The sequence below is a fragment of the Melospiza georgiana genome, chromosome 18 (genome assembly GCF_028018845.1).
Source record: "Melospiza georgiana isolate bMelGeo1 chromosome 18, bMelGeo1.pri, whole genome shotgun sequence".
Classification (NCBI taxonomy): Eukaryota; Metazoa; Chordata; class Aves; order Passeriformes; family Passerellidae; genus Melospiza; species Melospiza georgiana.
Genome location: NC_080447.1, coordinates 5,815,468 through 5,831,723, shown reverse-complemented (window position 1 = coordinate 5,831,723; position 16,256 = coordinate 5,815,468). Strand labels below are relative to the sequence as shown.

General features: G+C 43.8%; 1 protein-coding gene across 1 annotated transcript in view; it reads left to right on the top strand.

Moving 5' to 3' along the window:
- GALNT9 (polypeptide N-acetylgalactosaminyltransferase 9) overlaps nucleotides 1-16,256 on the top strand; it is a 131,825-nt gene that overhangs the window by 67,381 nt on the left and 48,188 nt on the right. The window lies entirely within an intron of this gene.

Below are 16,256 nucleotides of genomic sequence, written 5' to 3'. Positions count from 1 at the left end.
CTCATTGCCCTGAGCTGAGGCTGTACATTTGTACATTTGTGCTCTGACAGATGCAACACCTACAGAAAACTAAGGCCAGGCTGGTAGAAGTCACTTGTAATGTTCATCATGCACACATTATGAATGCTGGGATATTTTACAACTCTGAGGAACCTCCTTGTAGAATAAGAATACAGGGTGCAGGTATTCAATCCTGTTGGACAGGTCATGGTGAACAGATGACTTTGGAATATCAGTCCCTGTGGCCTGGACCTGAAGGAGGTTTGATACCTGTGATCCCTTGCCCTTGGTTTCAAGGTGATGCTTGCCAGCAAGTCCTCCTGAAGCCCAAGGAACATGTCTTTGCTTAGCATCTGAAAATTAGGCCACTTAATGTTGCATGAACAGAGTTTCCTCATTATAAAGCTGACTGTTTAATTATTTTCCCTTTACTCTTTATCCCCTGCTCCCCAGTACCATGTCCCTGGTGCATGTAATGTGCTCATTAAAGCATATATTCTGCTTGTGGTGAAACACTGAACATAAAATTAGTCCCTTCTTTATATCTGGCTCTTCTTTTTTCTGAAATGGCTACAGACTCCTTCTCACCATTGGACTGAGGAGGAAGGTCACTGCAGCAGGAGTTTATTTTCACATGTGGGTGTGTATTTGTTATTCCAGCATTGCAAGAGGGATGGGTTTGTAATGGGACTGTGTGAATACACTGCTTATACTTTAAGGTTCAGAATACACAGAGGGGACAGAAAAACTGCTACCACAAATCATCCAATTTTCCTTAAGAGGGTCAGGCTATTACCAGGATTGTGTGAGCTTTCCTTTATCATTGTGCAGGGCTTTGAGCTGTTTGAAGCTTTTTCCACATGGCTGCTCCCAGAATAGATTGAACACTCTGGCAAAACCCTGGCGTGGTTGATGAATAAGGCTCCCAAGAAATCTGAAAGCTGTCGCTCTTCCTTAGGCCAGGAGGACTTGCTGAGTACGATTAGAGCTCCTGGTAAACAGAGGCAAAGGTTTTAATAGGATTATGAAATGGCACTTGCTTGAAGAGACAAGGATTTGAGATGAGTGAGGATGGGTTTTCAGGGATAGGGGACCTCTTAAAGCCTCCCGAAAGCTTGGATCTAGGAAACAGCTGTTTTTCTTTGGGTTTTATTTTGGTTGGGGGCTTTTTTTGCCCTATAAGAAAAGCTAACCCCACTGTTTGGAAAAGGTTTTATGAAAACACAAGAGTATGAGTTTGTTGTGAATAAGCTGTGCGTCCACAGCACAGGCCTGTTACTCTGTGTTTCCAGCCCGGCAAGGAATATACAGTGTCTGCCTCCTAATTTGCAAATCCTATGTGTGATCCCCTCCTGTGAGTCTTTCAGAGCTGTCAGAAACTAGCAGTGTGAAAATGCACAGGAACCTTCTCCCTTCTCTCTAGGCTATTTATAAAACCACTGTGAATTTACCAAGTTGGGGTTTTTTTTAACTGCAGAACCTTCAAGTAAATTGCAAAAAAATCACTTCTTTCCTAAGGCCTGGTGCAATGACCCATGCAGGGATATTTGGTGCCTGCCCCCCACCTGCACAGAGGGGTGCTGTTGACCATGTGTGAAGCAATGAAAGATAGAAAAAGGAAGGAATACATGAATGAATAAGTAAAGAACAAAAATTAATATAATAATAAATAATAAGATGTAGGGAAGGTGGTGGCCCATGCTTGGCTGGAAACAGTCCCTATTTGAAACAGCTGTGACAATAATCCTTTTCTAATATTTTGAAAACTATTATCGTGTAACTGCTAAGAGAAAAGGGATTAGGCTTGGAGTGTCTGAAATAGATTACATTGCATCTACTGAACCCTTGTTTAAATTGTTTTAATAAAATGAAATAGGGAAACTCAGTGAAACTAATGAGCTGATTTGGGAGGATACTGTTTGATAACCCAGCTAATTCCCATGAAATCTATTGTTTATTAAAAAATCATGACCTTGAGTATTCTACTGTTGGCTTTGCCCTTTTCTAAATTCCATAGATGGAAATATTTAAATAATTAACCTAAGAGATTTTCTGCATTGAGTATGAACAAGCAGTGCAGCAACAGACTGGGGTTTCCTGCTATGCCTATGGAAAGTATTTAGGGGTCTGCAGCTCTTTTCTAAACTCCTATTATTTTTTGAGTAAATAATGTTGGTTGGAGTGGTTAGAGCTGCAACATTCTCCTGATGGGGTGACTTCACACTGAAGCCAATGTCTGTTTGCCAAGAGAGGGACATTCTGGTGTGGTTGAGAAAAAGCACCAGCTGTTCTGGGAAATAAAGGGGAAATGGACACATTTGCAGGTTTGTGATGGTGAGGAAATGGATGGACACTTACATACTGTCACCTTGCGCTGTGTTTTTTAAAGGTGGCAGTTCCACCACAAGGTGGATAAATTGGGGGAATTCTGTTAGGACAAATGGTGCTGTTGTCTCACTGTTCTCCAACCAGCTACTGAGGCTGATGGGAGTTATTATTAGCACCTAAACACAGGAAATGACAGCATCCAGTCTGGGCAGACTCCTCTGTGGATGAGCTGCCTTTCATGAGCACAGGCTGAAGAAGACACTCTAAATTCAGGGTAGATCATCTTTGCTGCTCCTGAACATCAAATGGTCTCTCTGAGTACAGAGAGATGTCCCAATAGGAAGAGAAATTCAAGCAGTGCTTGAATGTGGAGGCACACAGGGGTCCCTTTAAGTGAGGGTCCCAAATTATGGCCCTGTAAGAAGCTGCATGCTGTGCAAGCATCATGTGAGTTCCATTCCTACTGGGAGCTACAGACACACTTAATTATTTAGAAAGGGATCATATAAACATTAAAAGCCTAGTTTATGATTTAACCTAATACAAGCAGTTTATGATGCATCTTTTTATAGTGAGTCATTAATCATTGCACTAAGGATCCCTCTCTTCCTCTGGTGCTCCAGTGATAAGGTGAATGAATTGCTGTTCTTTTCACTTTGTACCTATCAGCTGTAATGGTGGGTGGAAAGAGATCAAGCATTTATTTTCAAGAATGCTGCAGCAGAAATTAAGTTCTGCTTCCACCATTAAGAATCCAAAAAAATTACATTTTAAAAAATCTGTTACCACGTTGATAACTGCAAGTAAAACTCCTTTTATGAGGCTGCTTTATCTCAGCAGCACTGAGTCACACCAGCAGGGGTGTCCCAGGTACCTTTGGCCAGTTTTGTGGCACTGTCAGTGGGATGTCTCTGGGAGCACAGCTCCTCAGGACTGAAAGGAGCTGATCCCAGCCAGGATCCAGCCCAGACCCTGTGTGCTCTCTGCTGCTGTGCTTTGGTTGGTGGTGGAGGCCAAGCTGAAACCATGGGTTGTGTCAACAGAAATGCAGCCCCACTTCTGCCTTACACAAGTGCTGTAAAAATATCCTGATGTAGATGCACCAAAATCTCTTGATGAGGAAATGAAGCTCGTTACCTAATGGGCTTCCACACACAAGCACATCATTATACTTTCCCAACTTCTGTTGTATGCCCTGCCTTTACTTTCTTTAAAAATAGATGAACTACATTTTTTCTGAGAAGAAATGCTAATGGTAGAGTGTTGAGTAGCGAATTTTTGACCTCATTTTATTACCTTTAGCTAAAGAGATTTAGATTCCTCTGAGCAGTCAGTGTTTTAAATGCAGATTCCAGACTGGTGTGCTGTAATAAAAATGTCACAAGGTTTATGTATAGCAAACTTTAATTCTGAATTCTGGACAATGCTTTTTGCCCTGTGTGATTCATGAGGCCAGGTCCCTAGTCTTAGAGCTAAATAGAAACTCAGTTCTGGGGAGTTACTCAAAGTTCCAGCATTTTTTCACATGTGCTGTGGTAAAATATAAGTGAAAATTGCACAAAAAATAGAGGTTAATCAAAGTGTCTTATTATGGTGAATCTGAAAATACTTCATTTTTATTTGGACCTTTCCCAAGCTATAATTTTTAGTATAAATTAATTCAGTTTTGACTTAAAAGTCTTAAAGCCTTTTAGTTCAAAGACATTTAATCACTTGAACTGTGTTAACAAAACCCCACAGTTGCTGACATCTGAAAAAGTGGCGTGCTCTGTCCTTAGACATGCCTATTCACACTGGAGTGCAATAAATCAGCATTTTCAGCATGAAGTTAAATGCTATTAAAACGTTTCTGAGCAGTTCTACACTGCCTAAGCAAAATCCTGGTAAGTGATGCAATCTGCTGTTATTGGAAGTTGCCCCAGTGCTGAGGCTGCAGAGATCTCAGTGATAAATCTCCCAGGTCTGACCCTCCAGATGAGATGTGTGAGTAAAGGTGTCCCCTTTCCCCACCTCCAGTTTAATTTAGCACTTTCAGAGGTATTTCCTGAGGTAAAGGAGTGCTAGCTAAGCTCGTGGAGAAGTCATGAAAGGATTGAAGTTGTGGTGCCTGCATTCCATGAATTCCCAGCTGCCTTCCCTTTTCAGAGCAGGGACTGGAGCTGCTGGTTCTGTGCTGGTGTGCAGAAGTAAAGAGCCAGGCCCTCAGCACATCCCAGCTTCAGCATCTCCTGATTCCACTGCAGCTGCACAGGTTCAAGCAGGATGGGATCAGGCTTGGCATTTGTGTCCAGCAGTCACCCAGAGTCACCAAAACCCACCCAGAGGCACCAACAACCACCCAGAGGCACCACTGGTGGCTGCCCATGGCCAAAGTTTGTGTCCAGCAGTCGCACGTTCTGTCTGGAAATGGAGAAAAAATTTGTGGCAAGGCAAGGAGCCCCTGCAGGTGCCAAACCCCAGCCCTGGAGTGTCCAAAACCACCCGGAGTCACCAAAAACCACCAAAAGAGAGTCACCCCTGGGGTTGTCCATGGCCAGAGTGTGCAGGGGCCAGCTCCATGGGCAATATCTGTGCTCACAGCTGGGAGGGAGCTGTCAGCACTGTCAGGGACTCTGATCCCAGCCCTGAGGTCAGATCCCCACCCCAAAACAGATCCAGGGAGAAGGTGGGAAGGCAGGTGAGGACAGGCTGGTTGCAGTGATAACCAGCACTGGGGACAGGTTCAAATGTCTGACCTCAGCCACATTGCAAAGCTGAGGGTTTCCTCTGTAAAGGGTCTTCCCCACATGAAAGAACAGGATGTGTAAGCGCAGCCAAACAGCTAAAATGTAGCCCTGATGAAGTTAAGAGTACTTGGGTTTTCCTCTGACCAGATTATTAATATAGTTTTAATTGTAGTTTTTATGGGATGCATGATCCTGGTTTTGGGGACAGAACCCAAATCCCTCCCTATCTGCAATTTCTTTGAACCATACTGTCCTCTTTTATTTTCTTTCTTATTTTCTTCATTATTTTTATTTTTAATACAATAAGGATAACTTTAACCTTGCATGGGAAACAATGGTTTCACCAGAACACAGCAGAGTGGTGCTATAGCAGGAAATTGCCAGCACAGTACAGGACTGGAGCTTGTGAGTACCCTTAAAAACCCTCTCCAAAGTGGGAGCATTGGAAATGGCTCAGAAAAGAGCATCTGCCCATTTGGCTCCTGTATCACATCATGCTCCATCGAGTGTAACATTTCATGTTACAAACTCTTTCATGTACCAGGGCATTATCAAAGCACAGGGCTGGAAATTTCAGATAGAGATCAACAGCAAAAGAACTGAGGGGGGGAAAAAATGCTTCCTTAGTCTTTGCCACTTTCTTCTCAGCCCCTTTCCTGCAGGTTTGATCTCAATCTAAAATGTGTTCCTCTTCAGAGGCAAGTGTGAACTGGATGAGAGAGAGGGGGGGGAAATGAAGAGGAGGGTGTTAATTGAGATTGAAATAGGTTTCACTTGCCTAATGATGAGTCTGAACCAAACACTAGAGATGAGCTACAGCTGTTCAGAAACTTTCTGATACAACATATTTTGTGTTGCAAAATAACAGCTCGTCCAGAACTCAAAATGGTCTGTAGGACTCTAAGTTTTGATGCTGATTACTGAAATCTTGCCTTGGGCTGTTTTGTACCCAGAGGTGCCCAACAGTCAGTCTTTAGCTTGCTCCCAGCACACCTGGCAAAAGATTTCTTTGAGTTTTTCTGGTACCATTTTCAATCTCTCTCAGAAATCCTTAAAAAAAAAAAAAAAAAAAAAAAAAAAGAAAAACCAGTTCTGTGGAAAGCATCCTTTTTCCACACAAAAGGAAAGGAAGATGTGAAAGTGATCCAGGATACCAGCTGTTCCCAGAGAGAGGGGATGCCCCTTTCCTAATTGACTTTTTGAGTAGCTCCCCAGCTGGTTCTTGTTCTTTTGGGGGGGGTGAGAGGTTTAATCAGGAATCTCTAGGAAACATAAAGAGCTCTCAAGATGGGAGGAGTCCTTTCAGCCCAGATTTCTGCAGTTGGAGCAAAGATTTAGCTTGGAGCAGTGTCCTGTGTGCTCATCCCCAGCCCAGCAGCCTGGGTAGGTTCTGCATGTGTGGCTCACAGCCCACACTGTCCCCTTGGCAGTGACCAGGGCTAATGTCCTCACTGGGGAAATGCTTTTCAAGCCTTAGGGATGAGTGCAGGTCTGGAGGTGGGTTTTAGATATTTAAATGCACAGCTGAGGTGTTACCCCTGTTACCCCTGCAGGAGTGTTCAGGTCACCATTATTTATGGTTTTAAACACAGAAGTCATCACCACTGGCAAGTGAAAGTTTTTGTCTTGGGAGCATGAGGGTAACAGAGCTGATCTTTGAGAGTTGTAGGCTTGGAGGGTTAAGAGTTCTGGGGCCTGGGTTTGCTTGGCTCTGTTTTAATTCTGCCTGGAAGGCTTTGCAAGGTGATGTGACATTTTCTTGCTGTACCATTTTTGGTCTGCTAAAGAAATCTCTAACTGGCTAATAATTATCCTTGCACTAGTGTCACCTGAATAAGGCAGAGCATGTTGAGCTGACCTGTGTGACAGGTACCTCTGAGCTGAGGAGCAGGGGAGGATTAATTCATGTAGCTGTGTTGTTGGATAACGGTCCACTCCTCGGTGCCAAATTTATCATTATCTGCATTGTGTGTAACACATGGAAAAAAGGCAGCTTAACACTGTGCTTGAAAGAGCATTTTGTGTAGAAAGAGCAGCAGATTAGCCAGCACTGAGAGGTGAGTTGGTGCTTCTCCCCCAAAGAGCCAGAACAGGGAACCAGGTCCTTATCTGGCCAAGCACAGACAGAAAAAAAACTTCATTAAAATACTTATAGCCACAAAATTTCAAGATGCTCCTAAATTTTGTTTTCTACTCGGGAAAAATTGAGAAACAGGTTGGCTGAAAAGTTTTATTAGCATGTTTATTGTAACCCAGCTCTGTGTGCAGTTTCACTGCTGGCGTGCTGCAGCCAGTCTAGATTCACACAGATAAATTCCCTCTGTATCCTCATATGTCATTGTTTCTCTTCCATGAATATCAGATTAGATTTCATGGCAGTGTTAGACATATATTTAATGTGCACAAAAGCATTGGTCAAAATGCCAATTGCTTTCCATTGGTAGCTTTCTTTCAACATAATGGAAAGGTGTTAGCTGTTTAAAAGAAAGGGAAAACAAACACAAAATGACATAACTGTCATTTCTATTTGTAGTCTAGGCTTAGAAAAAGCAGATCTCACTGAAAAATCATATTTAATATGACATACAGAATTTATAGCATGAGAAATGCAGCCAAGGAGAACCCAGAGAAGCAACAAAATCCATTTGCAAAATCTGTTTTGGGTGCAACTGCATATCACATAGTCAAGTGTTTTGACTGTGATAAAATAATTTATTCACGTGTTTTAGTAAAACTGTAGTTGAATATTTCTTCCTAAAATGCCACTTAGATTTCCTCTGTGTCTCTGAGAGAATGTAATTTGCACAAATATCTTCCTATCAGAAGAAAAGCAAATGATTCAATAACCTCAGAGCAGGTCCTGTCTGTAATTCCTGGCATGCTCTGAGGAAGCAAGTAAGAGAGTTTGGTTTCATTTAACCAAGGGAAACTGAGGCAGAAGCTCCAAAGATGTCCCCATGGGATGTCTGAGAGCATCTGGTGGCAGAGTCAGGCTGAAACTATTTAAAACAAACTTTATTGTGTTTCTCTACTAATTGGTCTGAATTGAAAGCCTGAAATGATTACTGGAGGTTACAGCACCTGCATGCATTATAGGAGCTGCACTTGAAATTCCTGTGCTCCTGTAGGGCCTGGTTGAGTGAAGAAAGGACAAGGGTGATGGACTTGAGAAGGAATGAGTGACTCCAAAGTTCTGGGTCTGAGTAGGAGAGCAGAGCACATTCAAAGCCTGAGTAGGAGTGCAAAACATACTCAAAAATCCTCTTGAGATTTGTTTTTCCTATTCCTGTTCCCAGCTGGTGTTGCCCCGTTGTGCTGGCAGGTTCCTGGTGGCTTGCAGAGTTTCTGATACATCTTCTGTGGCCTGATCCCCCAGGGAGGAGAGGTGGTGTCTGTCATTTTCTGACTCTGCCTCCCCTCCTCTTGCCAAGAGCAGCCCTTGGGGCCAGTCTGGCAGCTGGGGAAGGGTGGAATATCCTGCCTGTGCACACACATATCATATTCCTGCTTCCCTCCCTTCTTATCCCTCATCAAGAAATCCACTGGCTCCTGAACCCTTGTGCTGCAGGAATGTGCAGTCTCAAGGGGGATGCCTTGGAATGGCTGCCTAGAACAGAGGCTAGATGAGTTAGAAGGATAAAGTGGGTATTTATTAAAGGCCTTCAATAGATCCACTCTGGGCAGCCAAAAGCCTTGCAGAGGCTACACCCAAGATGGACAATGGTCACAAGATTTTCAGATATAAGTGTGGTCTGTTTGCATATCAGGCATTAATCCTCCACTTACAGCTTCAGGTAATGAAGTCATAGTCCCCCGGTTTGCTCCTTCCCCAATTCACTTTTGTCCATACTTTTCAGGGCCTGAGGCTATGAGGTGTCCTTGGATCACAGAGGGATTGTTTTGCCTAACTAAAATGTGAAGACAATTAACTACACTTTCCATGGAGTTTAGAGCTGGGCACTGATGCAGTGTAGGCTATGAAAAATACAAAATCTAAAATCTGAAGGCATCAGCTGCCCTGGTGCATGAGCTGGGCTGGCTGGTGGGTGTGTGAGCACCGAGCTGTGAGTGGTGCTTGTTCCCTGCCCTCTGTCTGTGCCCTCCTGTCCTGCTGCTGCCCTGGTGCATGTGCTGGGCTGGCTGGTGGGTGTGTGAGCACCGAGCTGTGAGTGGTGCTGTGTTCCGTGCCCTGGTGCATGAGCTGGGCTGGCTGGTGGGTGTGTGAGCACTGAGCTGTGAGTGGTGCTGTGCTCCCTGCCCTCTGTCTGTGCTCTCCTGTCCTGCTGCTGCCCTGGCACATGAGCTGGGCTGGCTGGTGGGTGTGTGAGCACCGAGCTGTGAGTGGTGCTGTGTTCCCTGCCCTCTGTCTGGGGCTCAGCCTGTCCTGCTGCTGCCCTGGTGCATGTGCTGGGCTGGCTGGTGGGTGTGTGAGCACCGAGCTGTGAGTGGTGCTTGTTCCCTGCCCTCTGTCTGTGCCCTCCTGTCCTGCTGCTGGCCCCAGCCCTGCTGCCCTGACACCGCTCCTGCAGCCCATCTGCCAGAGCCCCCGAGCCTCTGAGTCACGCTGACGGTTCAGCTCCAGTTAGCTGCAGTTCAAGGTCAAATAGGACTTTAAAATATGAATAAATGTCAGGCTTTGCTGGCACATCGATCTCAGTCTTTTTGATTAGTGCCAGATCGCATGAATAAATTAGCCTTGACAGGTGCAATAAATTGTATGGACTACTGATCTCAAACAGTAAATGTTAGAGAAGGACGTGGAAGGCCTGGAGGGGAAAATACCCTCTGCAGATGCTTGCATTAAATGAGGTGAGCTTTGATACAGCGCTCAGGGGTGATCTTCAGGCAGGAGGAGGCCTTTTGTTCATTTGGGATTCTGTGCCAAGCCGGGGCACGTCTCCGGCTGTGGTATTGATTTCCTTTGTCAGAAGGAGTTTGGGTCGCTGTGCCTGGTGAAGCGAGAGGGCTCTGGAGCCTGTCCCACCCACTGCCCTCCCCACCCTGTTAAAATGGCCTGGGCTCAGCCCTTCTGGGTCCCAAACAGCAAGCAGCTCTCCAACTACAGTAAAACAGAGTAGAAGGCATTGGAAGTGTCTCGTGGTATGTTGTCATGCTGTGCTGAACACTATCGAGCCACAACTGAATTCTGCATGTCAGATCTTGGCTTTGCAGGGTCTTTTTACTTGGAAACCAATGCTGATATTTAGAGAAATTCACATGACAGAGTACATGCTTTCTTTCTCTATGATTTCCTGTAAAATATAACTGGGATGCTTCATTTCTCTTTTGTGCATAAATTTTAGCAATGCCAATCACTAGTTAATTTTATTTTTATAAGAGGTGTTTCTCTTTTGTTGACTGCTAAATGAGCACGTGAAAATAATTTGAGGATAGGGTAGGGGTCTTATACTGCTATTTCATATATCTCCACCTAAGAACTTTCAGTTTTCTTAAATCAATAATCAAATATTGTAATCCTCTCCAACATGAGACGCATCACAAAGCCAGACTTTGTCACAGACATTTCAACTTGTTCTTTTACTGATATCCTTGAATTAAGCATGCCCTCTTTCTGCAGCACCATGCACACATTCTGTCTCCCCATCTTGATAACTCATCTGTGTGTTTGTGTACATAAATCTGTGTATTCATATTTACATGTAAGTAGAGATCATGGACTAGTGCTCATTTTGGGCCATTCTTCCTCACAAGGGCATCTGTGAAATACTTGGATTTATGCTGAGACACTGAGCTTCATAGTGCAGTTAATCTGAAATGCACAATTCTAAATGCAGAAGCATTTTTCTCTCCAAAAGCAGAAAGGTATGGATGTGCTATATTTTGTAGCAAGAGAATTAAAGAGAGAAACTTTGTGTTTGCCTCAATCGATTTTACAAAATGAAAGCAGAGTCTAAATTTGGTGGATTTTAAATTTCCATTGTGAATGTTCTGCACAGCTCCATTTTCTTAACTATAAATATACAGCCACCAATTTTGTTCATAAATTGTCCCTTTAATACACATAATCAATAACATATGTATAACCTAAAAGAGACTATTACAAATTTGTTGCTCATGTGCCAAAATGTTTGGGTGCTCTGATGAACTGATACATCTTCAATGCATGTGTAGTGTTAGAATGGAAGGAGTTATTAAAGGGATTTTACTTGTATAGAAATGCCTTTTTTAATATAAAAATAAGGTGATTATCTTGCTTACAAAATCTTCACCAGATGGGTGATATCCTGCACACACAGGGCTAAGGATGGTGTTAAGAACAGAAAATGGGGTGAATGACAGAAAGGAGGGTCAGCTGTGGTGCTGAGTGGGAAGAAGCAAATTGCCTAGTAAGAAGGATTTTGAGAATCATAGAGGAGCTCTGGGAAGATTAGCCAATGCAGGCAGGTGTCTCCAAGCCTCAAAATGTGTGCTTTTCTGATTACTGGCATTAGAGGGGGAAAAAATAAATGTTTACAAAGCGATAGGGAGGAGAATGAAGATTATATTTTGAGGGCCAGGGAAGTATTGTGCCAGATTTAGGAACTGCATAAAAAAATGCTGTTGAAGTAAACAGATAAGAGAGAAGCATTAGTATTGCTAGAACTGGGGCTTCTTGAACACATGCCAAATGAAATGTGGAGGGATTTGCTCATAAGAGTCGAACGATCTTCAGTCAAAAAGGCTGCAGAGATTATTAAGGATGGTTTTTTGCATTCCTACAAAAGTGCTTGCCTGTTTCCACTCATATCTGTTATTTTTCTGATCTGGGGGCAGGGCAGCAGAATGGGACATGGCTCTAATTCTGTGTCAAACCAAGCTTTGCCAGGAACCTCCTGAGAGGAGAGGGGGAGTTTTGGTAAAGTTAGTTTGGAAACTATCTCTGGTAGTACCAGCTGCTTGAAATGAACCTGGCCTGTTCCTGCACGAGATGGAGCTGTGGATAATGGATCAGGGGGCCAAGCCCTCAGTGCTCTGCAGTGAGCACCCTCAGTGTTAAACCAGACCTGGTATAAACTGAATCAGTCCATTAACTTTCCTCCTTCACCTTGCCTCCTCCTTCCCATCTCCTCCCTAGGCCATTTTTTAACTTGAGGGTCAATGTGTTTTGCTTCTGGGGTTGTGCTGAGGTGTTCCCTGGGCTGCAGCAGAAGTGGGAAGGGATTTTGGAAAGCTGCATTCAGAGCCAGGCTGGTGTCATGGTGTGCCCTGTAGCATAGTAGGTGCTTTCATTTGAACATGTTACCTGTGGCTGTCTCCAGCTGGAAGCGCAGCAAAAATAATTGCTGAGGGAAATGTGGTTCATTTTTCTCTTTCCTCATTAATCCCTATTCAGTATCTCTTCAGGAAGATGCAGTGATGTGTCAGTGTGCTATAACTTACTTTCTCTCCCTTTCCATTCCCTCTGCCTGTTTTAATTAGGCACAGCCCTGTTGTCCATCTTACTGGAGCAACTTTTCCTGTCATGTCAGATGTCAAAGGCAGTTTCTACATGAAAATATGGCAAATTCTCACACTTCTTAAGATGGCTTTTTTAGATCTTTACATAAAGTTTTGTCATTCTGCATACCTTGTGGTGCACTGACATTTTTTTCTAGAGTCTAGATGTGGAGGGCTGACTGTCAGCCACATCCCTATTTATCCCTAGGTGCTTTCACAACAGTCTCTGGGCTAAACACAGATCTGCTGTCAGTTCTGCCTGGCAGAACCAAAGCAGGGCTAAGGAAGGTGTAGATGTAACCAGGCTGGTTGTGTGACAGGCACCAGCTTGGCAAGCATGAAAATGAGATGCAGAGGGAGGTACGTGTTTGACTTTGCTCAGTTCTCAGCCGTGGCAGGCAGGTGTGCTATGCAAGCAGCACTCATTAAATCCCCTCTAAGGCAGTCTGGGAGGTTTGGATATCTTTTGCACATGGAACTGGCAATAAAGGAAGTGTTTTGTGGGGATGAGGCACTGAAGTGTGTGAGACAAATGCCCAGGACCAAACCATCCTGAGCTGTCCAAGGTCTGTGCTGAAAATTCATACCCTTTTCCCACCTTGGTTCAGCTTTTTTCCCAGCCTTAAATCATTTCTTTCTGGCAACTCTTTAGACTTTTTCTCCACCTTCTGTCTCCTGCTCTTGCCAACGTTTCTCATTCTGTTTCATCACTTTCCTCTCCCTCCCTCCGCCTCTCCTGGCTCAGCTCCACCAGGCCCTAATGTTCCACATTCTCCTCTAGCTGTGCCAGTGACTTATGAGCTCAGTGCTGCTGTGGACACCAGACCTCTTAAGCACCTTAGCAACTCCCAGGAAAGCTCATAAATGCCTTTCAGAATGGATGTTCAAAGTAAGAGGAGCATTAAAGGTTTGAGGAGTTTCTTGCCTAATAGGAGAAGCCTAACTAGATGAGAAGGAGAGAATCTATTACTTGGGGTAGAAAAATATGGATGCCTTTTTAACTGCAAGAACAACTAACCAGGTGTCCTGTCTGTGACATGAAGTGAGAGTGTAAAGGAAATGTTTTAGTTTGGACAGAAATTAATGCAGAGGAAAAGCAGGAGAGGCTTATGTTTTGTAGGGAAATTACCCTTTTTTGATCATAGAGCTTTCTTTTGACATCCCCTCTGACTGTAGAAAGACAGTGGGGTAAAGACTTGTAGAGGTGTTATGCTTGTTATGTTTGAAAGTAAAATTGGAAGTAGTGACCTCAGGAAATGAACACAGAGGTGAATGTAAATAGAATCTGATTAATGATTGGAAGGAGGGCTGGACTCAGATGCACAGGGAGAAGTCTGAAACCCTCAAGGTCTCAAGAATGAATCCTGTTCTGAGGTTTGTCTGCTGTATCCCCTATACCTCTGTTATCTCTTGCCTGATTGTCTGTTCTGCTCCTTTGGTCTCTCTTTCTCTGTGTGGCTGCTTGTTTTTCAATGCTGCCCCCTTTCTTTCCATCCACTCGTGCCTCTCAGGTAGTTGGACAAAGTAGCTCAGAATTATCTCATGCTAATGAGAATTCAATGCTGCCTCTCTCCCACTTGATGGAAACAGACCCTGGGGCCCCACACTGCACAAGGAGCAGATTGCATAATATGGACACAGTTTTAGTACAAAAACAATCATGGGGTGTAGAAGTGGAACAGAAAACAAATTTTAAATCCTTACAGCGCCTTGTATCATTAAATCCTGGAAATGTGGGCTGGGGGAATCCCTCTTCATAGCCAGGGCAGCCAAATTGTTTTAGGGATGGTTTTAATGCTAATAACTGCCTGATATCATAGACAGGTTATTTGGGTTGATTAATTTGGATGTTTCAGCTTATGTGCATGAGTATTCCCAAACTAGTCAGGGGTTTTGCCAATAACTTGGCTGTGGTGGCATCAAGCTGTGGCTGACACTAACTGTGCCAGCTTATGAATTTTGATCCAGTCAGTCTTTTCTCTCACTTTGAACCAAAACATCAAAGTACCTATTTATTATTTTTTAAGCAATCACCTGTGGATTTCTATTGGTTTGCATCAGTAAAATGTTACTGGAGGGAGTCCCTGTTGATGTTCAATGCCACATGATTTGAACACCCTACCAAACAGATGTGCACAGGCAGCTGCCTGCATTCAGGGCTGTGTTTTCACTGAATGGTCGAGGTGCAGGTTAAACGATGAGCCCATGCACACACTGCAGCACTGCTGACATTCAAATGGCCAAATCCAACCTAAATGGGATATGATTGGTGCCATCAGTCTGAGACACGCTGTCTAGTGTCTGCAGTTCTGCTTTTGTTTCATGTGTATTTAGGAGGTGACTCCTCTGGGTGTCTGCCTTAATGGGCTCTGGCTCCTGGAGAACACAAGCTTTGTGTTCCAGACGAACTGAACTCTCCATCAACTTGACTGCCCAACAATGGGAGCACTCTGTCACTGGTGTTTCCTAGGGATTGACAGTCAGGAAGGCACTCTAGAGTGACAGTTTAACACTTTTCTGCATATCCTTTTGCTAGGTTGAAGTGACATCCATATGTTGGCTCCAGACAGTCATTTATAAGACTCTGTCTCCATCTCAGACTAGTGCCAGATGAAGCATTAGATGCCATCAGCTGTGACAACGTGGTACCCACATTTCCAGCCCAAATCCTGGCTGGAATGTGGTGTGCCTTCTGCTCTATGTAGGCATCAAGAACCAAGGAAACTGATAAATTGTTGTTGGGGTTCATTTTCAGAGTACTGTCTAGGCATTTCCATTAATATTAATAGGAATTTAGCAGATAAATCTCCTTGAATAACTTTTAGAAAATTTACCCTTAATGTGCCTTACATTTCAATAAGCTGAGCTGTGTTTTGAAATTCCATTTGAGAAGGGTAAAGTGATAGATATAATAACAAGGGATATGCAGAAAACAGTGGGATGCATATTTCTGTGTGACACTAAAGACCCACAGTACTTTTAAATCAGAGCATCCTGGAATACTATTAATGAAATCCCCTTTAACCTTAAGGGGTAATTTTTGCTAAGTGATCCACAGGGGATTTGGCTGTTAAATTTCCATTAACAGTAATGGGATTCACAATATTACAAAGCAAGTTCCCCACTAGCCATGCTGAAATTCTACCCCCTGCAGCAATTAATCATGCCTGTTGGGCTCGTTAATGGAAATATGAAGCAAATTATCTGGCTAATCATGATGTCTGATCAATTGGCTCTCCTGCAATCATTGATTGCCAAAGAGTCAAAGCCAGCTCACAGCTTTTGTGGCCAACAGGACACAGGAGTGTCCCTGTCCCAGGTGGAGGTGCCAAGGCAGCTGCAGCACATGGAGAGCACAAACCAAGGCTTGCAAGCAGATGTTCCTCCTTGGAATTTCCTGTCTTCCACCTCCAGCAATCCTGCAGGGGCTTCCTTCTTTGCCCTGCGTGTAGCAGTGTCCTTTTTATTCCCTTTTCTTTTTCATGCTTAGTTAAATCTAAGCCACTTGGTGGATTGGTTTTGGGGCCTTTTTCTTCACTAGCATTCTGTGAAGGCTTCACATTCCACTAGAATTTACCTTTAACTGGGCTGCACACTCAGCTCTGGAGGGTATTTTTTGATACACATGATGGTATTATGGTTAAGCTAACTGGCAAACATGCAAATCCAGGAGTCCCATGCAAAATCAATAGCATTTCTTCAGGCAGCAGCACACTAATTTATAGCCACCCTGCATGACTCTGTCGTTTTCCTAATGAATTCTCC